Source organism: Gorilla gorilla, chromosome 2 (assembly GCF_029281585.2).
Source record: "Gorilla gorilla gorilla isolate KB3781 chromosome 2, NHGRI_mGorGor1-v2.1_pri, whole genome shotgun sequence".
In the NCBI taxonomy this organism is placed as follows: Eukaryota; Metazoa; Chordata; class Mammalia; order Primates; family Hominidae; genus Gorilla; species Gorilla gorilla.
Genome location: NC_086017.1, coordinates 131149927 through 131177005, shown reverse-complemented (window position 1 = coordinate 131177005; position 27079 = coordinate 131149927). Strand labels below are relative to the sequence as shown.

Here is a 27079-nt window from a genome sequence, read left to right as displayed (position 1 = left end):
AAAAGCAATTAAAATCATGAGAGAAGGGATATGTGACATTTTGAGGATAGATCCAAGAAGTTTAGCATATTATATTGGGAGATCCAGATGGGGAAAAAGGCACATAGAAGGAAAAGCAACATAAGAAAGGAGAAAAATTTTTGGACCAAGAAATACCTGAATGTACAGATTAAATGGATTCAACAAGTCCAGGCTTGATTGATAAATTCACACACACACACACACACACACACACACACACACACACACACACACCCTTAGCAATATTCTGGAAAGATTCTGGAACTCTAAGGAAAAAAAGAAATCTTTACAAACTTTTCCACTCAGAAAAAATAAATTGCCTTATTAATTATAATGCAAACAGAATCAGACTTCTTGTGCATCAGCAGCAGCTAGAAGTTAGTGGAATATCTGCAGACTTCTGAAATGCAAGGACTCCAACTCAAGAATTTCTTGACCAGCCAAAGAATCATTTAGTTGTCAGAGTGATAGGAATAAATTATTTGTAGGTATGTATGAAGTCAAAGACTAATGCCTACATTTTCCCACCCTAAGAAGATACTTAAGAAGTGACTCTAGCCAGATGATAGACTAACCATAAGAGAAACTACAAGATGATAAAGAAGGGAAGAAATGGTAGAGATATAGGAGCTGAAAAGAAATTATTTAGGCAGTTAGTGAGGGTAAGAGAGTCCTCGGTGAGGCTTCACTTTTAACAAAAAACAGCCCCAAAACCATTTCTTTTCTAACAAACAGCAGCCAGTAAAATCGAGCTGCAGACATAGATAAGCAAGCTGGAAGCTTGCGCAGGTGAATGCCGGCAGCTGTGCCAATAGGAAAAGGCTGTCTGGGGCCAGGCATGTTCAACATGGAAGCTCCATCTTCCATTTTCTTTGTCACCATGTGTGCAGTAAAGAAACAGGGAACATGGTGCCAGCCAGGTAGAAAATTCATTTGCATAATAAAAGATTAGGGTGCAGTGGCCAGCCTCTTCAGATGCTATACAAATGACACACCTGGTCCAGCCAATTCTCTGCACCCTATGCAAATCAGACACCACCTCCTCAAGCCCATCCGTAAAACCAGCCGCATCTTGCCAGGTTCCGGGAGATCCGTTTGGAACCCCCTCCCTCTGCACAAGGGAGCTTTTCTCTTTTGCCTATTAAACTTTCACTCTTAAACTCACTCCTTCTTAGTCCGTTTCCTTGATTTCCTTGGTGTGAGGCAATGAACCTGGGGTATTACCCCAGACAAACAACACTGCTTCAGTAGTGAGCAACAAAATGTAGAACAAATAAATCAATATAAAGACATATATAGACAAAAGATATCTAGATAATTACAGATGGAGAATGTGTAAGTGCAGATATAAAACAACATAATAGCTAAATATATGAAGCAAAACCTGTAATAAATAAAAGAAGAATTTGATTAAATAAAATGATATTGGAAAACTTAAATTTTTTTTTCAGAATTGGATAAATTTGGTATATAGCAAATGTGGGATGGCATAGGAATTAAATAATACAATTAATAAATGATGTGGTATCTATGTGTAAGCTCTAACATCCCTCGAACTACAAGAAAACATGTTTTCGTACCGATAGAATATTTACAAAAGTCAGTCATATTTGACCAAGAAGAAAACCTTAACAGACTCTAAAAACCACATTCCTTTATTTCAAGCCAACAGATTGAAAACAAATAATGTAAAGATAGTAAGAAACCACACACAGAAAATTTTTTTTAAAATTATAAAATATCTATAAAGCAATGAAAAAGAGAACACTTTTTACCAAAATCCAAATGACACAGTGGAAATTACTCAGAAGAAAATGTGTACATTGAAGTTTTTATAAAATAATATAAAAATAATATTAGATTTCATTTCAAGAAATTAGAAAAAAAGAGCAACAAAGTCAATTTTTAAAAATTAGAAAGAGAGCCAGGCACAGTGGCTCATGCCTGTAATCCCAGCACTTTGGGAGGCCGAGGTGGGCAGATTACGAGGTCAAGAGTTTCAGTCCACCCTGGCCAACATGGTGAAACCCCGTCTCTACTAAAAAAAAAATACAAAAATTAGCCCGGCGTGGTGGCGGGCGCCTGTAGTCCCAGCTACTGTAGTCCCAGCTACTCGGGAGGCTGAGGCAGAAGAATCGCTTGATCCCGGAGGCGCAGGTTGCAGTGAGCCGAGATCGCGCAACTGTACTCCAGCCTGGGCGACAGTGAGACTTTGCCTTAAAAAAAAAAAAAAAAAAAAAGAAAGAATGTATAAAGACAAAAGCTAAAATTATTTTAATAGAAAACAGTAGAATGTACAAATAAATACAAAATCCTTTGCAAAAGATGAAAAAGATCTGGTCTGATTAAGAAAAAAGACTGAGCAAACGTAATAAAATTAAAAATTCTGTAGAAAACTACAAATTAGGAGAAATTAAAAGTTTAATAAGAGAAACCCATAGCAACAAACTGGAATCCTAAAGAAAATAGCTGATTTCCTAGTAAAAATACAAATTACCAAAATTGACTCTGAAATAAGGATAGTATAAATAGAACAAGTAGCACAGAAAAATTTTAAATTGTCCTTAAAAGTCTTGCATTGGGAAAGATCCCACGATTACATGGGTTCACAGCTGAGTGTTAGTTGACTTTTTACGAATGTTTTTTTTTTTTTTTTTGGTTTTTAAAAGGCTTTATTGGGGAAACGTACAGGGGTGAGGACCGTCCTTGGAAGCCTCAGGACGCCATCCTCCATGTTGCTGGGCAATCGAAGTCCCCAGGGGCCCCTGCTCAGAAGCGTGTCACCAGTCTCTGCGGGGGCCTCGTCTGTGACTCCTGGAGGGGCCCAGCCCTGGGTAGCCACTACCCTCCATTCCTTGCTGCTGCTGCTCCTGCTCCAGGTTCCACTGCAGGACCTGCTGCTGGTTGGCAATGACTTGCCGTATGCCGTTGAGGAAGTTGCCCTGGTCACGGAGGATGAGGCCGATGAAGATTTTCTTCTCAGAGGAGTACAGGAGCATGAGCACGCGGATCTCGCACAACACTTTGTAGGAAAAATGCACTCAGCCGGCGAAGCCATTGTCCATGATCTGGCACAGGCTCTTCAGCGTCTCCAGGTCCTTGGTGAAGTGGAACTGCACCAGGCGCGAGTTCCGCAACAGCAGCACAAGGTGGTCAGCAGCTGCTGCGGGATGAGCTGCATTTACAGCTTCCTCGGCCACTGGTCGGTCCTCATGATCTCCCCCTGGTTCACGTAGACGTGGGACGGCAGCCACCTCTTGGATCGACTTTTGGCCTCAGGCCTGGGTTCCTGCCACTCCATGACGCCTCTCCACGCCAGGAACTTTTTGTTGACGATCTGGACTGGGCCTGAGTTGACACTACCAGGTCCCACTGCTTGCTTGCGGGTAGTGATGACCTGCCGGATGGCGCTGACGAAGCCGCTCTGGTCGTAGGGGATGAAGCCCATGAAGATCTTCCTCTTGGAAGAGTACAGGAGCATGCGCACGCACATCTCGCAGGGGGAGATGTGGGGAAACAGCGTGCAGCCCGCGAAGCCGTTGCCCATGATGCGGCAGAGCCCACTGCGCAAGCAGCAGTCTCGGTTAGTGAAGTGGAACTGTGCCAGCTGGGAGTTGCGGAACAGGGGTCTCAGGGTGGTCATCAGCTGCTGCGGGATCAGCTGCATGATCAGCTTCTGCTGCCACTGGTTGGTCTCCAGGTTCTCGCCTTGGTTCACGTAGGCTTGGCAGGGCAGGGTCCGCCTCAACTTTACAGTGGAGTCACAGTAGGGTCTGCGCTTCTCCTGTCACTCGAGGACGCCGCTCCAGGCCAGCAGCGTGTTGCTGAGCCGGTGCTCGCTCACGGCCAGGCCCCCGAGGGTGAGCGCAGGTGAGGAGGGACCGATGGGACCCAGCGCCCCGAAGACAAGAGCACCTTCCACGGGAGGGGCCGAGCAGGCCCGGATCTGCATAGACTGCGGGCCTCGGGGGCTGGCTGGCCAGGAGCGCGAGCGGACAGCGCGCACTATGAGGGGCCGCGCGGGGCGGCCGTGACCCCCGAGGGGGTCCCCGACGCCGGAGCGGTACGGGGCCCGGCGCGGACGGACCATGGCGGGCGCGGGCCTAGCGGTCAGGGAGCTGCTACGGGCCACATGGGGGGCTGCGGGCTTTATCGACTGAGGGGCGCGGGCTCGCGGCTTCGGGGGAGACTGGCTGAGCCGTACCAAGCATAGGGGACGCGCCGCCGCAGAGAGGTAGCCGCGGCCGAACCACTGCAACTTTTACTGAATTATAATGTTATTTTAAATGGTCAAGGCCTAGAAAAGAAAAAGGGACTTTCCTCGATTCATTTCATAGTTTAATATTAATATAGTTAATATAGTTCATCTAATCTGCCAATGATTATAAAACTCACGTTATGTACCATTACGCTTCTTAGCACTTAGAATTTTTATTTTAAGTTCACTGAAAGCACTGCTTTGGGTTTTTCTTTCTTTCTTTTTTTTTTTTTCTGAGACGGAGTCTCCCTCGGTAGCCTAGGCTGGAGTGCAGTGGCGAGATCTCGGCTCACTGCAAACTCCGCCTCCCGGGTTCATGCCATTCTCCTGGCTCAGCCTCCGGAGTAGCTGGGACTACAGGCGCCCGCCACCACGCCCAGCTAATTTTTTTGTATTTTTAGTAGAGATGGGGTTTCACTGTGTTAGCCAGGATGGTCTGGATCTCCTGACCTCGTGATCCGCCCACTTGGGATTACAGGCATCAGCCACCGCGCCTGGCCTGCTTTGGGCTTATTTTAAGAGATTTTTGAACATCTATCATTCTTCAGCTTTTTTTTTTTTTTTTTTTTTGAGACAGTCTCACTCTGGTCATCCAGGCTGGAGTGCAGTGGCACGTTCTCGGCTCACTGCAACCTCTGCCTCCTGGTTCAAGCAATTCTCTTGCCTCAGCTGGGATTACAGGCATGTGCCACCACGTCTGGCTAATTTTTTTTTTTTTTTTTTTTTTTTTAAAGTAGAGATGGGGTTTCACCATGTTGGCCAGGCTGGTCTCGAACTCCTGGCCTCAGGTGATGCGCCCGCCTTGGCCTCCCAAAGTGCTGGGATTACAGGCCTAAGCCACCGCGCCTGGCCTTATTCTTCTGCGTTTATAAAAAAGGAAATAGCTTCATGCTCAGAGTTTTGCTCTTTTGGATCACTTTCCAAGTCAAAGCTGCTGATGTCAGCATTTCTCTATGTAATACTGTCCTCTGTACCAAAAAGCAAGAGTAATAAGACCTTTTCCAAAAGAAGCATCCATTATCGTCTCTGTGATTTTTTCCAAACTTCTGACGTTTCGTTGGCAAGTTTTGATGCCGTAGCTTTCTTGTTCTTGCCAGCAGGTGTCAATGGAAGGTTTCAGGCAAGTTCACACAGGCACAGGCACAGGCACAGGTGATGATAACTGTCATGACAGCCCTGGCCAACAGCAATCATCAGCCTTATCCTGATTTCAGAGATGTTAAAATGTGAAAAAATATGCATCATGGAATCAATGAAATGTAGTAGTACACAACCAGAAAATTTTTAACCTCACACATGGAATACAGGCACAATCATCCTAGATATTAGCAACTGGAACCCTGCAATGTATCTACAGAATAACGACCAAATACCCAGACCTTTATTTTGAGAAGCAGTTGGGCAGTTAACAGGAAGAGAAATTGAGTGAAGATAATGAAGTCATGCCCAGAACGTTATTGCTGCTGGTGTAACTTTTTTTTTTTTTTTTTTTTTTTTTTTAGAAAAACAGTATTTGCCTGGAGACCCAAGTTACAATCCTGGCTTAGTCATGTACCATCCATGTGACTTGGACCAACAGAAGTCATTCCTTGGTCCTGTGTCTCCAAGTAAAAGGAGAGCTTCCCTAAGGTTCTTTTCAGCTCTGATATTCAAGGAGTCCATGAGTCCAGGACAGTTTCTCATCTACCAGGAATCCAGCTCAGGTTTTATATAGGATCTGTACAAGTTAAACCTTGGTTACTCAGGTAGAAAACTGGTCACACTGCCCAATAAATCCTCCTGCTCTCTAATTTCACCCAGTGCAGAGTCTAATCAACAGCTCGAATAGAAATAAAATATTACCAGATTCCCCTCCCCAACTTATTTCAGACAAATAAGCACGTCCTGGCTCCTTTCTGAACCCAAGCCTAGGTAGGCCTCCTACGCAAATCGCCTTCAGGCAGCGTCAACAGGCAGAGCCTTGAGCCTGTTTCTACTGCCACCCTGCAGCTTCTCACGCACTCAGACACTCTCTTCCCGTGACTTCTTAATTCCCCTCTTGATATTTCTTTTATTTAAAATAAATTTACATATATTGTTTACTAAAAAAATTAAATTGAAAAATATACATAACCTCAAATTTACCAATTTAACCATTTTTAAGTGTCCAGTTCGGTGGCATTAAGCACATTCACATTGGTGTGCAACCTATTTACTTTTTCCATTAAAAAAATTATATGCCCTTACTAACAAATGCAAATATCTTCTAAAGGTAAAAAATGAAAACTGAAGGTCTCCCAGTCATTCTTTCCTAAGGAAATTACTTGAGTTTCTTGTGGATCCTTCTAGCAATTAATATACATGTGTGTACTATTTCGTATTTATACAGGCAGTTTTTATTTTTAAAGATTTATACACATTGTGTTGCCCCTTGCTTTTATATTTAATAAAATATTTTGGAGCTGTTTCTATGTTAACACACATGGCTCTATCTCATTCTTTTCATTGTTTTTAAATGCGTGATTATGAGATAATTTAACAGGTATCCTACTGATGTTACATTGTTTCCAGTTTTTCTGTGGCTATTTTTTTGTTACATTTGATTTTGCTATTACAAATACCATCCTTGAAAATATAATTTGTCATACATTATGTATTATATCTGTAGTCTCAATTCTTAACTGTGGAATTGCAAGAATAAATGAGATATGCATTTGTGTCCTTTTGCTATAATACAACTGTAATTGTAAGTAGAGTGCTTTCCTGAATTCTTTGTAGCCAGCTGGTCAGAGGTGAGGGTGACCTGGGGAAGTTGAACTTGCAGATACTGCCGGAAGTGAGGGCAGTTTGGCCTAACTCTGGTAGTTGGTGTTAGAACTCATAGGGAAGGAGAATCTCTAGGCAGAAGTCAGGACTGTGAGGTCCAGTCACCCCTACCTTTGGGGAGAGTCTAGTTCTATGACACAAAGGATTAAGAAAATTAACTTCCATTCATGCTCATTACTAAAAAGTTGAGCAACTCTGTGAATTAGCAAATGGACTGTCCATCTGGAATGTTCTTTCATATGTCTGTTCTAAAGACTTGGCCTGATAGGCTACTTCTACAGCCCAAGGGAAGATAATAATTTCATCGAGGGCTGTAAGTTATTCAACATTTTGTCCCTCTCTGAGAACCTACAAGAGTGCTTCCCTATGATAGATAATTAAAATAATAATAGTAGTAATAGTAGTAGTAATTATTTTATTTTATTTTACTTTTATTTTTCTTAGAGTTGATGTCTCGCTTTGTCACCTAGCTTGGAGTACAGTGGTGCAGTCTCGGCTCTCTACAGCTATGACCCCCCAGGCTCAAGTTATCCTCCTGCCTCAGCCCCCCAAGTAGCTGGGACTACAGGCATGCACCACCACACCCAGCTCTTTTTTGTTTTCTGTTTTTTGTAGAGATGGGGTTTTGCCATGTTGCCCAGGCTGGTCTCAAACTCCTGCGCTCAGGCAATCTGCCCTCCTTGGCCTCCCAAAGTGTTGAGATTACAAGCGTAAGCCACCACACCTGGCCAGTAATAATAATTTAATAGAACTCAGGAAGGTCCACATATGGTCAAAGGCCTTGAGAATCACTTATCTTATGGGTTAAAAAAGAAAAGGTCAAGCCAAAACAATAAATATGGAAAGGAAATGTGATGACAGTTTATGAAATCATGAAAAGTGTAACTGAGGCAACCCAGAGAATGCTTAAATTCCCAATTATTTAAATATTGAAGCAAGAAAATTTAACACAAGCATATACACAGTGTCTAACAGACTGTGAAATAGTGCAAACTGCAAATTTCAAAAGGGTTTAAAGGAAACTCAAGAAATACAAACTAAAATAGATAATTTATTAAGGAAAAATAAAGATTCAGGAAATTTATCATAACTTTCTGAGGTCATGGAGCAGAATCAAGCATTTGTACAATATGTGCTTAGGATTCGCTCCAGAAGTAGAGGCCTCAAAGGAGATAAATGGCAATGACTCAGTCTCATCCCCTAAAAGGAGGGGACCCAATTACATCAGACTTGGCTCAGCCTGCTTAGGATTCGCTGAGGCTCATTCAGTTGCCCAGTCATGTTGGTACTCTTTGACCTGCCCTCAGTTGTCAGTTTATGCACCCCAAAAGAAATCATTTTAGTCTCTTCTCTGGGGTCCCTGACACATTTCCAGTTCTACTGGCACCGTTGTGTACTCTGGTAGGGAGGGATACCAAATAAGTCTTGGCAATTTGTTACTATTTATTAAGGAGTCCAGCTCCAGGTCAAAATCCTATGTGTGATCTTTCAGGACTGATCATAAGCAATTACTGGGCTTTTCCTGGCAGGCCTAATTGAGGAGAAGCTGCCTCCCCATACCACACTTGCACTGGCAGTGCGTTGTACTTTTCTGAAGGGAGTCGCGGTCAAGAACTCAGCCCTTCTTCTCCCTACCCCAACCAGCCATGCATATTCACAATCCTGGCCCTGGTCCCTTCACTCACTGGCCTTCTTACTGGGGGCCTTGCTGAGGCACTTTTTTCCACTTTGACTCAGTACCTTTCTACTCCTAGACCTTCCCACTCTCTCTCTCTCCCCCTGTCTCTCAGGTCTATAAAGAGGCAGGAGTCTTTTGTTCTGGGCTCTTTAACAGTGAGACGATTCCCTCCATGTGTACAGCACTCATCTGAAAAGTTTTCAAAGTACGTACATTAACAACCTAAATGCTCAGCAATAAGGATTGTGCAAATAAATTTTGGTACGTTTATAAGATATAAGACTATGCAGATATTTTAAATGATAATGACATAAAAAGATTGATTACAGGCAGTTTAAAGCAACATGTGCTCTGTATTTGCAGTCATGTAAAAAAAAGTATGCAAACAGTATAGGTATGAATGATCACCTCCACAATATTACCAGTTGTTACCTCTGGGTGGTAAAGTAATGCACGTTTCATTTTCTTGCCTATCTATATTTTCTAATCTAGGATTACCCAACCATGTATTATTTCTGTAATAAGAAAAAAACTGATAAAAGTTATTATTTTTAATATACATACTCCTTGAAGGGGCAATTTTATATCTAGGAATTCATCTTAAGGAAAAAACTGTAAGCATGCCTGCAAGATTTAGCTATAGTAATGTTTATTGCAAGGTTGTTTCTAATAGTGAAAATTTTAGAAATAACTCAATTTCTAGTGTTAGGGGATTGGGAAAATAAATTTTAATATATTCATAGATTATAAAACTAGGTAGCTAAATTAAATATTTAATGATCTTGAAAATGTTCATAATATCTTAATAGGTTAAACAAAACAAACAGGTTACACAACACTGTATTTTCATACCCTTTGACCCAGCAAATTCCACTTCTACGAAATACTAACACAAAGAATCAAGTGACACAATCTTGATTGTGTCATTTCAGTGACAAAAAATAAAAGCTACACAAATTTTATCAATGGAGAATGCCAAAACAAACAATGGCAGATTCCTATAGTGGACTACTAACAACTGTTGGAAAGAATGAAATAGATCTCTATGAGCGAACATGGAAAATGTTTTGATATATTCTTAAGTGAAGATATATAGAAGGATTGTGAAGTACATTCTATCCTAAATTTTACATTTCTATACCATTTTAATAGCTATTCACAAGCATCTATACCTTTTAAAATCAGGAAAAAATGTTAAATATATGTAGTATGATGTATGTACGTGTGTGTGTTTATAATATGCCTAGCTCTGAAAGAATATTTACCAAAATGTTGACAGTGGTTATTTCTGGGTGGTGGGATTAGAACTGATTTTTATTTTATTATTTTTGTTAATTCTATATCCTTTGAGATTTTTGCAATACATATATTACTTTTATAACAAGAAAACTTAAAACTGCTATAAATGGAAAAACTTTAAAATTTCTAAGCCTATAGTCTTGTTTAGAGCTCCTGGGTTTCCACAGCTTCTCACAGGCAGAGGCAACTTAGTGAAAAGCAAAACAGACAAAGAAGCCCAGTCACAAAACACCACATATTTTATGATCCCATTCATATGAACAGGGAAATCTATAGAGATAGAAAGTAGATTAGAGATTGCTTAGGTCTGAGTCTGAGGTGGGAGCTTGGTGGGTGGGGGGAAAGATGGGGACTAGAAGTTGATAGCTAAATGGTGTGGGATTTCTTATTTTTCCTTTTAAAAACTTATTTCCTTTACGCCTGTAATCCCAGCACTTTGGGAGGCCGAGGTGGGCAGATCACCTGAGGTAAGGAGTCCGAGACCAGCCTGGCCAACATGGTGAAACCCGGTCTCTACTAAAAATATAAAAACTGGGCAGGGCACCTGTAATCTCAGCTCTTTGGGAGGCCAAGGCGGGCAGATTACCTGAGGTCAGAGGTTCAAGACCAGCCTGACCAACATGGCGAAACCCTGTCTCTACTAAAAATACAAAAATTAGCCGGGCACGGTGACGCATGCCCGTAATCCCAGCTACAAGGGAGGCTGAGATAGAATTGCTTGAACATGGGAGCCGGAGGTTGCAGTGAGCCGAGATTGCGCCATTGCACTCTAGCCCAGGCAACAGTGTGAGACTCCGTCTCAAAAAACAAATGAGGAGACAAACAAACAAAAATTAGCTGGACACAGTTCCAGCTACTCAGGAGGCTGAGGCTAAGGCAGGAGAATTGCTTGAACCAGGGAGCCGGAAGTTGCATTGAGCCGAGATTGTGCCACTGCTCTCCAGCCTGGGTGACAGAGCAAGACTCCATCTTAAAAAAAAACAAAAAAACAAAAAAACAAACAAACAAATAAAAACTTATTTCCTTTTATGCTTTATGCCATTTTATATTGGCAAGTATATGCTACAGCGATTTAACAGAATTTTAGATTTCAAGAAAGCTCCACAGCATCAGAGTCATGCTGCTTTATTATTCGTATTTTCCAGATGAGGAAACAGAGGGTAGAGAGAAGTAGAGTAGAGGGTGTTGGTGGCATGACTCACAAGTGGAGGCAAGAAGCTTGTCTGCCTTGGCAGTGTATGCCCATTCTATACTGCTGCTGTGACTGTTAAGTGTAAGCCCATGGAGATGGGCTACAAACAATCTTTCCAAAGGCCTCTTTATAATGTCTTGTTTTTTGGTAAATTGTGGTAAATATATATATTACCATTTTGACCATTTTTAAGTCTACAGTTCTGTGGCATTAAGTACATTCACATTGTTATGCAACCATCACCATCATCCACTAAGAAAATAACTAACTATGTATATTAAGACAGGCAGGGTTGATCTGAGGATTTTAGTGGCTGAAATTAAATTCAATCCTTTTAAGACACTGGCATCCTAAAATTCAAGATTCAAATTCCTGGGACAGGAAGTGTATTTGTTTTAGTGTGGCTTGTGCCCACTATTGTGGTCAGGAGAGTGGCGTTTCAAGATTGGCAGACCACTAGAATTGCATGGGAGTGACAGTGGGAAGCAGACATTTTCCAAAGGAGTGAATTTGGGGCAGAAAAAAAATACATGATGACCACTAAATGTGGTTACCATTTAGTGGTCATAATATATTTGTTAACTAGAATTTTGTTTAATCAAAATGGTTTATATAATGTGATCATGCCAGATAATAATATACAAAAAATTTGTACTATATTATAGACACAACTGTGTTTGTGGATGGGGCAATGTGAACTAATATTAACTGAGCATGGAATTAGGGCATCAGATGGTGTGTCATATTCCAGAATAAGCTGTGAAATACTGAAATAGAAGATTGGTTTCCCTAGGAAGTTTGAAACTGCAAACTATTTTCATTTCCTAAGTGCTATATTGATTCTAGTTACAAAATAAATGTTACATGAGCTTCATGTCAACCTATAAAAGTTGTAATGGCTTAAAAAATTACAAGCGTAGTTAAAAGATAAACGATAGATTGGGGAAAGTGCTTCCATACATAACAACATATTAAAGAGTTACTATCTATAATATGCAAAAAATTCCTGCAGGTTGAAAAGAAAAAGACCAGTAGCTCAAAAGAAAAATGAGCTAAATATACGAATAAGCAATTTACAGAACAAAAAGTCCTTAGAGGGAAAAAGACAAAACATGAGCAACTTCAGTAGTAGTCAGTGAAATACAAATTAAAGGAACAACAAACTATCACTATTCACTTATAAGAATGGCTAAAATTATGCAGAGCACATTGTTACAGCCTTTTATTTTATTAATTAATTTATTTATGTATTTATTTTTACTTTATGTATTTATTTTTTTTGAGATGGAGTCTCGCTCTGTTGTCCAGGCTGGAGTGCAGTGGCATAATCTCGGTTCACTGCAACCTCTGCCTCCCAAGTTCAAGTGATTCTCTTGGCTCAGCCTCCTGAGCAGCTGAGATTACAGGTGCCTGCCACCACACTCGGGTAATTTTTTAAAATTTTTAGTAGAGACGGGGTTTCACCATGTAGGACAGGTTGGTCTTGAACTCCAGACCTCAGATGATCAACCCGCCTCAGCCTTCCAAAGTGTTCGGATTACAGGCAGGAGCCACTGTGCCTGGCCTGTTACAGCCTTTTAGATGACAATCTATCAACATTTTAAGTAGTCCAGTCTCATATCTGGTCATCAATCCCTCAGAAATTAAAGTACCAGGGAATTTGGATATACATGTAAGAACGATTATTGAAACATTGATGGCAATAGCTATTTTTTTAAAAAAGGAAGTTGAATGTCATAGCTAGGGGATCTCTTGAATAAATTTTGGTACATCCACAGCATGGAACATTGCATGAGGTCTAAAATAAAAGAATGAATTAGAACTTATACCAGTTGAATTGGAAGAATTGTTCTGACTTTTTTTAATTAGAAAAGCAAGAAGCAGAGAAGTGTATATACCATGATAATCCATTTTGTAAAATAAACAAGAACAAAAAACTGATATAGATATATTAGCATGGAAAAATTAAGAAAAGCTATACATTGCTTAACTTGTTAAATAGCTGGGAGTAGGGGAAAGCAGTGAGAGGGAGAGTCAGGTAAGAAAAGACTAGAAAAGAGGGTGTCCAAAAGAAAACCAAGCATGCACAAAATGATTCCATTTGTGCATATATGCATGGATGTGTGCATAAAGAGATGCATGAAAATATGTTTGCTGAAACATTAGCCGTGATTAATGCAGGAGGTGGAGGTTTATTCCCTTTCTTATATGTCTATGTATTTGAATTTTTACAATAAGTACATGGTTTATATACAATCAAAGCATGTTATTTATTTGTTTTATTTTGTTGTTGTTTTGTTTTTTGAGGTGGAGTCTTGCTCTTTTGCCAGGCTGGAGTGCAGGGGTGCGATCTCGGCTCACTGCAACCTCCACCTCCCGGGTTCAAGCGATCCTCCTGCCTCAGCCTCCCGAGTAGCTGGGACTACAGGTGCGTGCCACCACACCCAGCTAATTTTTGTATTTTTAGTAGAAACGGGGTTTCACCGTGTTGGCCAGAATGGTCTTGATCTCTTGATCTCGTGATCTGCCCGCCTCGGCCTCCCAAAGTGCTGGGATTACAGGCCTGCGCTACTGTGCCCAGCTGGATGTTATTTATTTTTAAAGGTATGTGTGGCCAATTGCCTTGGGGGTTGATGATAAAACAGAAACACACCCTGCCTTGCAGACCCTGTGGGGAGATAGGAGGACACAGCCAGCTGTAACATATATCTGTAGTTAGTGAGGGCTAGAACTGAGGCGCAGTGCTGGGAAGGAAACATGAATTGATACCACAGATCTGACTGCAAAGATCTGGAAGAACATCATTATAGGAGAAGGTACTGGAGCTGGATCTTGGAGGCTTGGGAGCAATTCAACGGGTAAAGATGGAAATAAAGAGAAATCCAGGACAGGGTGAGCAAAATCATCAGAGGCGTTAAAAACACAGGGTGTATACAAAGATTGGGAATTGGCCCCGCTTGGTACAAGTGGAACACAGGTGTTGAGCGGACAGAAGATTGGAAAGGTAAGCTGATTCCCAATTGTGAAAGGTTTTTTTTTTTTAAATTTTAAGTTATTTTTTGAATTTTTATTTTAGTTTTGGGGGTACATGTGAAGGTTTGTTACATAGATAAACCTGTCATGGGGATCTGTTGTACATCACCCAGGTATTAAGCTCAGTACCCAATAGTTATCATTTCTGCTCCTCTCCCTCCTCCCATCCGCCCTGTTGAAGTAAACTCCAGTGTCTGTTGTTTCCTTCTTTGTGTTCATAAATTCTTATCATTTAGCCCCCACTTATAAGTGAGAACATGTGCTATTTGGTTTTCTGTTCCTGTGTTAGTTTGCTAAGGATGATAGACCCCAGCTCCATCACGTTCCTGCAAAAGACATGATCTCCTGCTTTCTTATGGCTGCATAAGATTCCATAGTGTATATGTACTACATTTTCTTTATCCAGTCTGTCATTGATGGACACTTAGGTTCATTCTATGTCTTTGCTATTGTGAATAGTGCTGCAGTGAACATTCGCATACATGTGTCTTTACGGTAGAATGCTTTATATTCCTCTGGGTATATACCCAGTAATGGGATTGCTGGGTTGAATGGTAGTCCTGCTTTTAGCTCTTTGAGGAATCTCCATACTCCTTTCCACAATGATTGAACTAATTTACATTCCCACCAATAGTGTAAAGTGTTCCTATTTCTCCACAGCCTCACCAGCATCTTTTTCTTGACTTTTTAATAATCGTGTGAGATGGTGTCTCATTGCAGTTTTGATTTGCATTTCTCTAATGATCAGTGATGTTGATCTTTTTTTCACGTTTTTTGGCCACATAAATGTCTTCTTTTGAGAAGTGTCTGTTCATGTCCTTTGCCCACTTTTTAATGGAGTTGCTTGTATTTTTCTTGTAAGTTTAAGTTCCATGGAGATGCTGGATATTAGACCTTTGTCAGATGGATAGATTGCAAAAATGTTCTCCCAGTCTGTAGGTTGTTCACTCTGATTATAGTTTCTTTTACTGTGCAGAAGCTCTTAAGTTTAATTAGATCCCACGTCAATTTTTGCTTTTGTTGCAGTTGCTTTGGTGTCTTTGTTATGGTATCTTTATCCATCCCTAGGTCCAGGATGATCCCTAGGTTTTCTTCCAGGACTTTTATAGTTTTGGGCTTTACATTTAAGTCTTTAATCCATCTTTTTAAAATTATTATTATACTTTAAGTTCTAGGGTACATGTGCATAACATGCAGGTTTGTTACATATGTATACATGTACCAATTGGTTTGCTGCACCCATTAACTCATCATTTAATCCATCTTGAGTTGATTTTTGTATATGGTTTAAGGAAGGGGTCCAGCTTCAGTCTTCTACATATGGCTAGTCAGTTATCCCAGCACCATTTATTAAATAGGGACTCTTTTCCCCATTGTGGTTTTTGTCAGCTTTGTAAAAGATCAGATGGTCAGCCTTATTTCTGGGTTCTCTTTTCTGTCCATTGGTCTATGTGGCCGTTTTTGTACCAGTACCATGCTGTTTTGGTCACTGTAGCCTTGCAGTATAGTTTGAAGTTGGGTAGTATGATTCCTCCAGCTTTGCTCTTTTTGCTTAGGATTGCCTTGGCTATTTGGGCTCTGTTTTGGTTCCATATTAATTTTAAAATAAATTTTTCTAGTTATATGAAGAATGTCATTGGTAGTTTAATAGAGATAGCATTGAATCTATAAGTTGCTTTGGGCATTATAGCCATTTTAGTGATACTGATTCTCCCTATGCCTGAGCATGGAATGTTTTTCTATTTGTTCGTGTCATCTTTGAGCAGTGTTTTATAATTCTCATTGTAGAGATCTTTCACCTCTCTGGTTAGCCATATTCCTAGGTATTTTATTTTTGTGTGTGCGGCAATTGTGAATGGAACTGCCTTTCTGATTTGGTTCTCAGTTTGGTTGTTGATGGTGTATAGGAGTGCCAGTAATTTTTGTACATTGATTTTACATCCTGCAACTTTTCTGAAGCTGTTTATCAGCTGAAGGAGCTTTTGGGCCAAGACTATGGGGTTTTCTAGATATAGAATCATGTCATCTGCAGATAGTTTGACTTTCTCTCTTCCTATTTGGATGCCCTTTATTTCTTTTTCTTGCCTGATTGCTCTTGGCTGGGACTTCCAATATTATGTTGAACAGGAGTGGTGAGAGAGGGCATCCTTGTTTTATGCCGCTTTTCAAAGGAAATGCTTCCAGCTTTTGCCCTTCAGTATGATGTTGGCTGTGGGTTTGTCATTGATGGCTGCATTTTGAGGTATGTTCCTTCAATACCTAATTTGTTGAGAGTTTTTAACACGAAGGGATGTTGAATTTTTTTGAAAGCTTTTTCTGCATCTATTGAGATGATCATGAGGTTTTTGTCTTTAGTTCTGTTTATGAGATGAATCACATTTATGGATTTTCTTGTGTTGAACCAACGTCACATGCTGGGGATGAAGCATATTTGGTCATGGTGGATTAGCTTTTTGATGTGCTGCTGGATTCAGTTTGCCAGTATTGTATTGAGGATTTTTGCATTAATGTTCATCAGGGATATTGGCCTCAGGTTTTCTTTTTTGTTGTATCTCTGACAGATTTTGGTAGCAAGATGATGCCAGCCTCATAGAATGAGCTGGGGAGAAGCCCCTCTTCCTCACTTTTTTGGAATAGTTTCTGTAGGAATGGTTTCAAACTCTTTACCTCAAATGATCCACCTTTCCCGGCTTCCTAAAGTGCTGGGATTACAGGCATGAGCCACCAAGCTGTGCCTGATTTTTTTATTTCTTGTTTTCTGCTAGATTTGGGGCTGATTTGTTCTTGCTTCTCTAATTCTGTCATGAATTTAAGTTGTTAATTTAGATATCTTTCTAACTTTTTGATGTGGGTGCTATGAATTTCCCTCTTAATACTGTCTTAGCTGTGTCCCAGAGGTTCTGGTATATTGTATCTTTGTTTTCATTATTTTCAAAAAACTTCCTGATTTCTGCCTTAATTTAATTATTTATTCAAAAGTCATTCAGGAGCATATAGTTTAATTTTTATGGGATTGTATGGTTTTTAGCAGTTTTCATTGTGTTGACTTCTATTTTATTTTTCTTTGAGATGGAGTCTTGCTCTGTCACCCAGGCTGGAGTGCAGTGGTGCAATCTCGGCTCACTGCAATCTCTGCCTCCTGGGTTCAAGCAATTTTCCTGCCTCAGTCTCCTGAGTAGCTGGGATTACAGGGGTGTGCTACCACGCCTGGCTAATTTTTGTATTTTTAGTAGAGACGAGGTTTCACTATGTTGGTCAGGCTGGTCTCAATCTCCTGACCTCATGATCTGCCTGCCTTGGCCTCCCAAAGTGCTGGGATTACAGGCATGAGTCACCACACCTGACCGACTTCTACTTTTATTGTGCTGTGAACCTAGAGTGTGTTTGATATGATTTCAGTTCTTTTACATATGTTGAGGATGTTTTATGTCCAATTATGTGGTCAATTTGAGAGTATGTGCCATGTGGCAATGAGAAGAATGTATGTTCTGTTGTTTTGGGGTGGAGACTTCTGTAAAGATCTATCAGATCCATTTGGTCCAATGCTGAGTTTAGGTCTTGAATATCTTTGTTAATTTTCTGCCTCAATGATCTAATACTGTCAGTGGGGTGTTGAAGTCTCCCACTATTACTGTGTGACAGTGTATCTCTTTGTAGGTCTTTACGAGCTTGCTTTATGAATCTGGGTGCTCCTGTGTTGGGTGCATATATATTTAGGATAGTTAGGTTTTCTTGTTGAATTGAACCCTTTACCATTATGGAATGCTCTTCCTTGTCTTTTTAAATCTCTGTTGGTTTGAAATTTGTTTTGTCTGAAATTAGGACTACAACCCCTGCTGATTTCTGTTTTCCATTTGTTTGGTAGATTTTTCTCCATCCGTTTATTATGAGCCCATGAGTGTCATTACATATGAGATGGATCTCTTGAAGACAGAGACCATTGGGTTTTGCTTTTATCCAGCTTGCCACTCTGTGCATTTTTAAGTGGGGCATTTAAGTTTATATTCAAGGTTAGTATTGACATGTGTGGATTTGATCCTGTCATTGTGCTGTTAGCTGGTTACTATGTTGGCTTGTGTGTGTGGTTGCTTTACAGTGACCCTGGTCTGTGTAAGTGTGTTTTTGTATAAGCTGGTAGTGGTTTTTCCTTTCTATATTTAGTGCTCCTTTCAAGATCTCTTGTAATGCAGGTCTAGTGGTAATGAAGTCCCTCAACATTTGCTTATCTAAAAAGGATCTTATTTCTCCTTCACTTAGGAAGCTTAGTTTGGCTGGATATGAAATTCTTGATGGAAGTTTTTTCTTTAAGGATGTTAAATATCCCAGCCTGGCAAACATGCTGAAACCCCATCTCTATTAAAAATACAAAAATTAGCTGGGCATGGTGGCAGGTGTCTGTAATCCCAGCTATTTGGGAGGCTGAGGCAGGCACATCACTTGAATCTGGGAGGCGGAGGTTGCAGTGAGCTGGGATTGCACCACTGCACTCCAGCCTGGGCGACACAGCAATACTCCATCTCAAAAAAAAAAAAAAATTGTTGAATATAGACCCCCTAATTTCTTCTTGCTTATAGGGCTTCAGCTGAAAGGCCCACTGTTAGCCTGATTGGGATCCCTTTGTAGATAAACTGCCCTTTCTCTCTAGCTGCCTTTAACATTCTTTCTTTCATTTCAACCTTGGAAAATCTGATGATTATGTGTCTTGAGGATGTTCTTCTTGTGTAGAATCTTGCAGAAGTTCTCTGTATTTCCTGAATTTGACTGTTGGCCTCTCTAGCAACGGTTGGACAAGTTTTCATGGACGATATCTTGAAACATATTTTCCAGGTTGTTTGCTTTCTCCCCCTCCCTTTCAAGCAGGCCAGTGATTCATAGATTTGGACTCCACATAATCCCATACTTCTCAGAGGTTTTGTTCATTCCTTTTTATTCTTTTTTTCTTGATTTTTGTCTGACTGTCTTATTTCAGAGAACCAGTCTTCAAGTTCTGAGATTCTTTCCTCAGCTTGGTTTATTCTGCTGTTAATATTTGTAATTGCATTGTGAAATTCTTTGTTGTTGTTGTTTTAGTTTTGTTTTGTTTTGAGACGGAGTCCTACTCTGTCACCCAGGCTGGAGTGCAATGGTGCAATATTGACTCACTGCAACCTCCACCTCCTGGATTCAAGCGATTCTCCTGCCTCAGCCTCCCATGCAGCTGGGATTACAGGTGTGCACCACCAAGCCCAGCTAATGTTTTAGCTAATTTTTGTATTTTTAGTAGAGATAGGGTTTCACCATGTTGTCCAGGCTGGTATCGAACTCCTGACCTCAGGTGATCCACCCACCTCGGCCTCCCAAAGTTCTGGGATTATAGGCATGAGCCACCACACCCAGCCTATTTTTTTTGTTTGTTTATTTTTTTGTTTTGAGACGGAGTCTTTCTCTGTCACCCAGGCTGAAGTGCAATGGCTCACTGCAACCTCCACCTCCCGGGTTCAAGTGATTCTCCTGTCTCAGCGTAGTAGCTAGGACTACAGGCACCTGCCACTGTGTCTGGAATTGGTGGGTTCTTGGTCTCACTGACTTCAAGAATGAAGCTGCAGACCCTCGCAGTGAGCGTTACAGTTCTTAAAGGCGGCATGTCTTGAGTTTGTTCCTTCTGATGTTCGGATGTGTTTGGAGTTTCTTCCTTCTGGTGGGTTCGTGGTCTCACTGGCTCAGGAGCGAAGCTGCAGACCTTCACGGTGAGTGTTACAGCTCTTAAGGTGGTGTGTCTGGAGTTGTTTGTTCCTCCCAGTGGGTTCATGGTCTCGATGGCTTCAGGAGTGAAGCTGCAGACCTTCGCCATGAGTGTTACAGCTCATAAAGGCAGTGTGGACCCAAAGAGTGAGCAGCAGCAAGATTTATTGCAATAAGTGAAAGAACAAAGCTTCCACAGTGTGGAAGGGGACCCGAGTGGATTGCCACTGCTGGCTCGGGCAGCCTGCTTTTATTCCCTTATCTGGCCCCACCCACATCCTGCTGATTGGTCCATTTTACAGACAGCCAATTGGTCTGTTTTACAGACAGCTGATTGGTCCATTTTGACAGGGTGCTGATTGGTGCGTTTACAATCCCTGAGCTAGACACAAAAGTTCTCCATGTCCCCACTAGGTCAGCTAGATACAGAGTGTCGATTGGTGTATTTACAAATGCTGAGCTAGACACAGAGTGCTGACTGGTGCATTTACAAACCTTGAGCTAGATACAGAATGCCGATTGGTGCATTCACAATCCCTTAGCTAGACATAAAGATTCTCCAAGTCCCCACCAGATTAGCTAGATACAGAGTGCCGATTGGTGCATCCACAAACCCTGAGCTAGACACAGGGTGCTGATTGGTGTGTTTACAAACCTTGAGCTAGATACAGAGTGCTGATTGGTGTATTTACAATCCCTTAGCTAGACATAAAGATTCTCCAAGACCCCACCAGACTCAGGAGCCCAGCTGGCTTCACCCAGTGGATCCCACACCGGGGCCACAGGTGGAGCTGCCTGCCAGTCCTGTGCTGTGTGCCCGCACTCCTCAGCCCTTGGGCGGTCAATGGGACCGGGTGTCGTGGAGCAGGGGGTGGTGCTCATTGAGCAGCCCACGGCAGGGGTGGGCGGGGGGGAAGGCTCAGGCATGGCAGGCTGCAGGTCCTGAGCCCTGCCCTGCGGTGGGGCAGCTAAGGCCTGGTGAGAAATCGAGCACAGCAGCTGCTGGCCCAGGTGCTGAGCCCCTCACTGCCTGGGGCCAGTGGGGCCGGCCGGCTGGCTGCTCTGAGTGCGGGGCTGCAGAGCCCACGCCCACCTGGAACTCACGCTGGCACGCAAGCACCACGGGGGCCAGCCCCAGTTCCCGCCTGCGCCTCTCCCTCCACACCTCCCCGCAAGCTGAGGGAGCTGGCTCTGGCCTTGGCCATTCCAGAAAGGGGCTCCCACAGTGCAGAGGCAGGCTGAAGGGCTTCTCAAGCACAGCCAGAGTGGGAACCAAGGCCGAGGAGGCTCCGAGAGCGAGCGAGGGCTGTGACGGTTGCCAGCATGCTGTCACCTCTCACCACCACACCTGGTTAATTTTTGTATTTTTAGTAGGGATGGGGTTTCACCATATTAGCCAGTCTGGTCTCGAACTCCTGACCTCAGGTGATCTGCCCACCTCAGCCTCCCAAAATGCTGGGATTACAGGCGTGAGTCACTGCACCTGGCCCACATTGTGAAATTCTTGTATTGTGTTATTCGGCTCTGTCAGACCCATTAGGTTCTTTTTCACACTGGCTATTTCATCCTTCAGCACCTGTATTACTTTATTGTAATTCTTATTTTCCTTGGATTGGGTTTTGCCATCTTCCTGAATCTTGATGATCTCTTTGTTCCTATCCATATTTTGAATTCTATTTCTGTTATTCCAGCCAGTTCAGCCTGGTTAAGAACTCTTGCTGGAGAACTGGTGTGATCGTTTGGAGGACGTATGATACTCTGGCCATGTGAGTAACCGGAGTTCTTGCATTGGTTCTTTCTCATCTCTGTGTGTGGGTGTTCATTTGACTGCAACGTAGATTGACTACAGTCAATAGACTTCTTTTTTGGATGTTTTCACTGTGCTGAGGCTTTCTATAGGGTCTTTATTTGAAGCTGACTTCTTGTCTCTGGTTTCAGAGGTATGTATGTTAGTGAAATATTTTTCGTGTTGAAGCTTTGGGGTGTGATCCTGCAGGTGACACTTAGGCTTATTGGTCAATTGGTAGACTCCTGCTCCTGTATGTTTCTTCACAGTTGCAGCTGTGTTCCCTCTCAGTGCTCCGAAAGTGTGGGTTCCTCTCCCCCTTGAGTGCTGGCTATAGTTCAGGACTTAGCACCCCTGGACTGCCCACTGCAGCTCTGGAGTGATCTCAGTGTTTATGTTCCTTCCCCAGCTTACAAGTAGCAGAGGCTCATCTTAGTAGGTGTTGTGGCCGAGAGTTGTTTGCTTGACTCCTGGGGGCTCTACCCCCAGAAAAATGCAGGTTACCAATTATTCAGTGCAATCAGCCCAAGATGGAGGGTTCGTGCTTTGGACCCAAGCCAGGGGTTGCCTGTCTGGTGAGCAGTGTGGAACACATGGGAGATGGACTGGCCTCCTTTCCTTGGGTCTACTACAGTTTGTTGGTATGGAAAAGGCATTTAGGGTCTTTGCTCCTTCTTTAGTCCAAGGGTGGCAAGGGGAGTTCCACAGCAGAGGCAGTGGCTAAGACGCTTTCAGTCGCCCCTGGAGGCACTGTCCTGGAAGTCACTGAGTTGGTATTGGCTGGATATCTCTGGTGGGGAGTGGCTGGAGGCTGAGGCCTGGAGGACCTGCCAGTGAGGAGATATGGGAATGGGCACCCACGAAACAGTCTGGCCACTTTTCTACAGGGCTGCTCTGGTATGCTTAGGGCCTGCTCCAGTCCCTAGTCACCTCAGATTTTCCAGAACCTGGAGGTGTCACCAGTGAAGGTTGTGATACAGCAAATATGGCAGCCTGTCCCTCCCCCTGGGAGCTTTGTCCCAGGGAGGTATGGACCTGTTGCTGGCCCAAAGGCACCTGTAGGAAGTGGCTGAAGACCCTGGTTGGGAGGTCCCACCTAATGAAGAGGAACAGGATGGGGCACACTTAAAAAAGCAGTCTGGCCACATTTCTGTATAGCAGCTGTGCTGTGCTGGGGGTCCACTTCAGCTCCTGGTCACCTCAGACACTCCACAACCCAAAGGCTGGAAGAGCTAAGTCAGCCAAACAGCAAAGATGGCAGCCCATCCCTCCCTCTAAGAGTGCCATCCCAGGGGGAATTCAGATCTCTGTCACAGCTGAAGAGCTCAGGCAGGGTGGCTGGAGGCCCTGGTTGGGAGGTCACACCCAGTGAGTAGGAATGGGATTGGGCACCCACTTAAAGCAGCAGTCTGGCCACATTTTGGTAGAGCAGCTGTGCTGTGCTGGGACATCCTTACCGACCCAGGTCGTCTCAGACTCTCCAAACCCTGAAGGCTGGAACAGCTAAAGCTCCTGAACAGCAAAGATGTTGGCCTACCCCTCCCCTGGGAGCTCCTACTTAGGCAGGTGCTATGTTGCTACTGGTAGCTGGGTGGAATTCCAAGCCAGTGGGTCCTGTCTTGTGTGAGGTGTTGTGGAAGTGGGCCCTGCGGGCTGTTGCTGCTCAGCCCTCTGGATTCAGCCTCTTTCCTAGGGGTATGAATGTGAGTCTAAACTCCCTCTTTGTGGGAGATGCAGCTACTTTTGCCAGAACGCCCAAGTATCTAAGGCTCCAGGGTCTCCACGCATGCCTGAGTGGCTGCTTTGCTGAGACTCCATGTAGCCCTGTCTGCCAGACTGAAGACTGAAGGCCCTGCTGCTAGTGGAGTGGATTCACAAGGAGATCTCCTGACAGGAGGGTTGCAAAGATCTGTGGGAGAAGCATGGTTTCTGGGGTCACTCATTCACTTACCACTTCCCTGGGCAGGGGAAGATCCCCTGGTTCCCTGTTGCTCCCAGGTGGGCTATTGTCCTGTCTTGCTTTTCCTTGTTCTCTGTGGGTCAGGTTGTTTCCTTGATTAATCCCAATGCGAGTACCCGGATGTTTCAGTTGAAGGTGTTGTATCTACTCGTCCCTTCTGTTCCTCTCCGTGAGAGCCATGTACATTACCTGCTTCTGGTCAGCCATCTTGGCCACTCCCCATCCTTATGAAAGTTTACACTGTATTCCAATTGCACAGGAAAGTTACTGCAGGTTTGGGAGTGGGACAAAGGATAGAGGATGTTGGCTTGTTTTGTCAAGAGAGTGACATTCTTAAGTCTATGTTGGTAGTGGGGACAGATAGGAGGCAAGAAAATCAGTTAGGAAATTATTGAAACAATTCAGCCCCAGATAATCGAAGCTTATCAAGAGCAGCAGTGTGAGAATGCAGAGAAGTGGACAGTTGCCAGAAACATCTCAGAGGTAAACATGGCAGGCCTGGAAGATGAAAACCTTCAGTGCCTGGCAACTGAGGGGTTGGAAATACTCCAATCTGAGAAAAGAGAATACTGGGATTGGAGGTGGGGGCCAAGCTGGGAGAAAGATTTCAATGTCTTGCAGAATACAGAGAGGGGTTGATGAGAATAACAGCCGAAGAGCCCAGGGGAATTCCCAGGTTATTAAAAAAAAAAAAAAAAAAAAGCCCCACAGAGATCAGAAGGGCAAATCCTCAATCTAGAGCCACAGAAGTGAAGATTTGGCTCTAGACTCTGAAGTCAGCTCTCCTACAGAAAAAAGATGGACCCAGGTCTTTTTAACTCAGGCAGCCCCTAGGGAGGAGAGAGATGGTCCTCCTCAGTTTCTGCACGTTCCAAATGAAAGGGTCCTTCTGTGTAGAATGAGAGATCTGGAGAGTCCTGGGTAAAATCTCAGACATAATTCTTTCTTCTGAGAAACCAGCTTTTTGCTTACTGCCTTGAGGAAAACCTTGTCTATCTTTCTTTCTTCCTCTTGTTTTCCCCCTCAGTAGAATCCTGTGAAAAGAAGTCTTTGGGTATCACAATGTGTAAAACAGTTAAGAATGTAGCCACTGTCTTGTCACAGTGGGGTCTGCGGACCTGGCCTCTCTCTTCCCGTCCTCTACAACCAAAGATTTCCTCTGCGCAGTTGTAAAAATGTGGAATGTCCTAATGCACATAAATAGGTCTGAGATTTTAAAATAAATGAAACAAATATAATATGGAAAGTCTAAGTGGATTCCCAAGACCATTTCCAGGTCTCCCCTCTATGTTTCTCCTTGAGGGTGTCTTAAACACAACATCTCACACATATTTTTAAGCGGAAGACAGTGGGCTGGGTGCGAACATCTTGTTTGTGGCCTCCTGTAAGCATTCTTGGAAAAAGAAACGTACTTGTCTTTCTGATTATAAAATAAGCAAAAACTCAACGTAAAGAATTTGGCAACTCCAGAGAGTATAAAATAAGAAAACTAATTGGTAACTCCGACCCCACTCCAGAAATAAAAATGAGCATTCGCGGAGAATCCTTCCAGTCTCCTTACCGAGGCCGGCTAGGGACCTGAATCTGAAGCTCTTCGCCCCGGGGCCAGCTCCTGCGGCAGCCGCTGGCTCGAGGCCCGGGAAGGGGCGCTGAGGGGAAGGCGCCCCCCAGGGAAGGTCTCTGAGGAGACGGCCGGAGGCGGGGCCGCCCCAGGGGACTCGGCGGCGAAGCAAGGAGAAAGATCCGAGGAGCTGGAGGAGCCGTGAGGCGCGTGGAGTCTGCAAGGTCCCGGAGCCCTCCCGGCCCTCGCGGGAGAGCAGGGTCGAGGCGCGCCACGCGGGCGGCGCCAGGGAGGGGCTGGCAGGCGTGGCTCAGCCAGTGCCCCGGCCAGAGGCGCCCGGCGCCCCGCGCACACCTCAGAGGCCTGCGCCGCCGTCCCGCCGCCTCCACGCCAGGCTCCCGGCGCGGCGATGGGCGCGGGCCCCTGTCTCTGCCCCGGCCCGCCCCTTCCCGCCCCTTCCAGCCCCGCGAACGCGCGAGACGCCGGGGGACCGTGGGCGTCCTGCACATAGCAGCGGGCTTGGCGCTTCTCGGCGGTCCGACGCTGATGAGGTGAGCACAGCGACCTTAAGGATCCACAAAACTTCAAACACTTAATTATTAAGTGAAAGTGGAAAGGGGGAGGTGCTTTCTCTCCTTTCCAGAATCTGGGCAGTTTGTTTGGAACCGGCAAAGAAACTCTCATAGGAACTTGAGGTGAGCAGGGGTCACGCATCAGGGATGCGAGTGGCAATTTCAGTGGAAGAGACGGGAGAGTACTGTAATTTGGTGTGAAGATGGGGCCGTGGGTTTTCTGCTGAATAAGCGACCGGCTGTGCTGAAAATGAGAGATGCCGAAACAGTTTCCCACCGCCTGTAGACTTTCCAGAGTCTCCTCACGCCGAATCTGCTTTGCAGGGCATGTTCACCCCCAGGGTGTAGAGTGGCGGGCACGATGGGCTTCCCCATGGAGATTGCAAAGTCCTGAAAAGGGACAATTGTATTGCACTGCGTCTGTTGAACTGCTTTGCTTCTGGGCATGAGGGAGTCACCTGGAAGCTGCAACATCCTTGTACCCTGGCAAGCAGCCCTTTCCAAGTTAGCTCTGTCAGAAACTAGAGGCCTCTAGGTAGAACTCAAGGTATCCATGTACTCGTGAAGAATACAAACCTTGAGGTTTTTAAAATCGAATTTTGTTAAGATTTCAGGATAGAAATCTGGGAAGAGAAGTCATGGCATGGCATAACTTACCCCTTTGTTAGTTTTCTAGGTACATGCATGCTTGAATTAGAGGTAAATGATGACCTAGCCTATCATAAAATGTCTTTCCTGGTGTAGTTCTTTAAACCAGAATATGGAGGATAACATTACATTTTTGCATCCTAGATAAAAGGGAAAGATTTTCAGATGGGGGTTACACAGCGGGAGAAATTGTTGATATAGTTGTATTAGGCAGCAAGGCCTGCAAAGAAAAACTTCTTTTTCTCCACCAGTGGCTGAATTCTGCACAGAATGTCTCCTCGCAGTCTGGGTAGCAGCCCGGCTTGCAAAAACAGTGCTTCTTTCATTGCTGCAGGTGGGGCAAATGCGCTTGCGGATAAATGGCTGAGGAAGCGTTTGCTTACAGGTTAAGGCAATTTGAGTCTGGAGAATAAAGTGCTTTAGCAGGCTGTGCTTGAGTTAGGTGTCCCTTGTGAGGAATAGAGGTGGCTTTCTGGTCCCCATTTTGCCAGCCTAATTCCCCTTCAGGGACACTACTGTCTCTGGAATGTTCCCTCTGTTTCCCC

The 27079-nt window shown here is 43.7% G+C and overlaps 1 protein-coding gene, 1 long non-coding RNA gene and 1 pseudogene across 7 annotated transcripts in view; 1 reads left to right on the top strand and 2 right to left on the bottom strand.

Annotated features, from left to right (window-relative positions):
* Positions 1–2661: 2661 nt before the first annotated feature.
* On the bottom strand, positions 2662–4258 carry LOC101126248 (prostate tumor-overexpressed gene 1 protein-like; annotated as a pseudogene).
* Positions 4259–21354: 17096 nt separating this feature from the next.
* LOC134758084 (uncharacterized) lies at positions 21355–25283 on the bottom strand. Its single transcript, XR_010132904.1, has 2 exons — positions 23745–25283; positions 21355–22620 (listed from the first exon to the last, which is right to left on the bottom strand). It is a non-coding gene; the product is annotated as an uncharacterized lncRNA (long non-coding RNA).
* A 199-nt stretch (positions 25284–25482) lies between these two features.
* GPR156 (G protein-coupled receptor 156) overlaps positions 25483–27079 on the top strand; it is a 129591-nt gene continuing 127994 nt past the window's right edge. For 4 of the 6 annotated variants that reach the window (XM_055383749.2, XM_019024080.4, XM_055383748.2 and 1 more), the window contains exon 1: positions 25483–25865. The gene's annotated coding sequence lies outside the window, so the exon portion shown is untranslated. Of the gene's footprint in view, positions 26010–27079 lie in introns of all 6 variants that reach the window. The other 2 variants (XM_055383747.2, XM_055383746.2) reach the window with 1 other exon arrangement.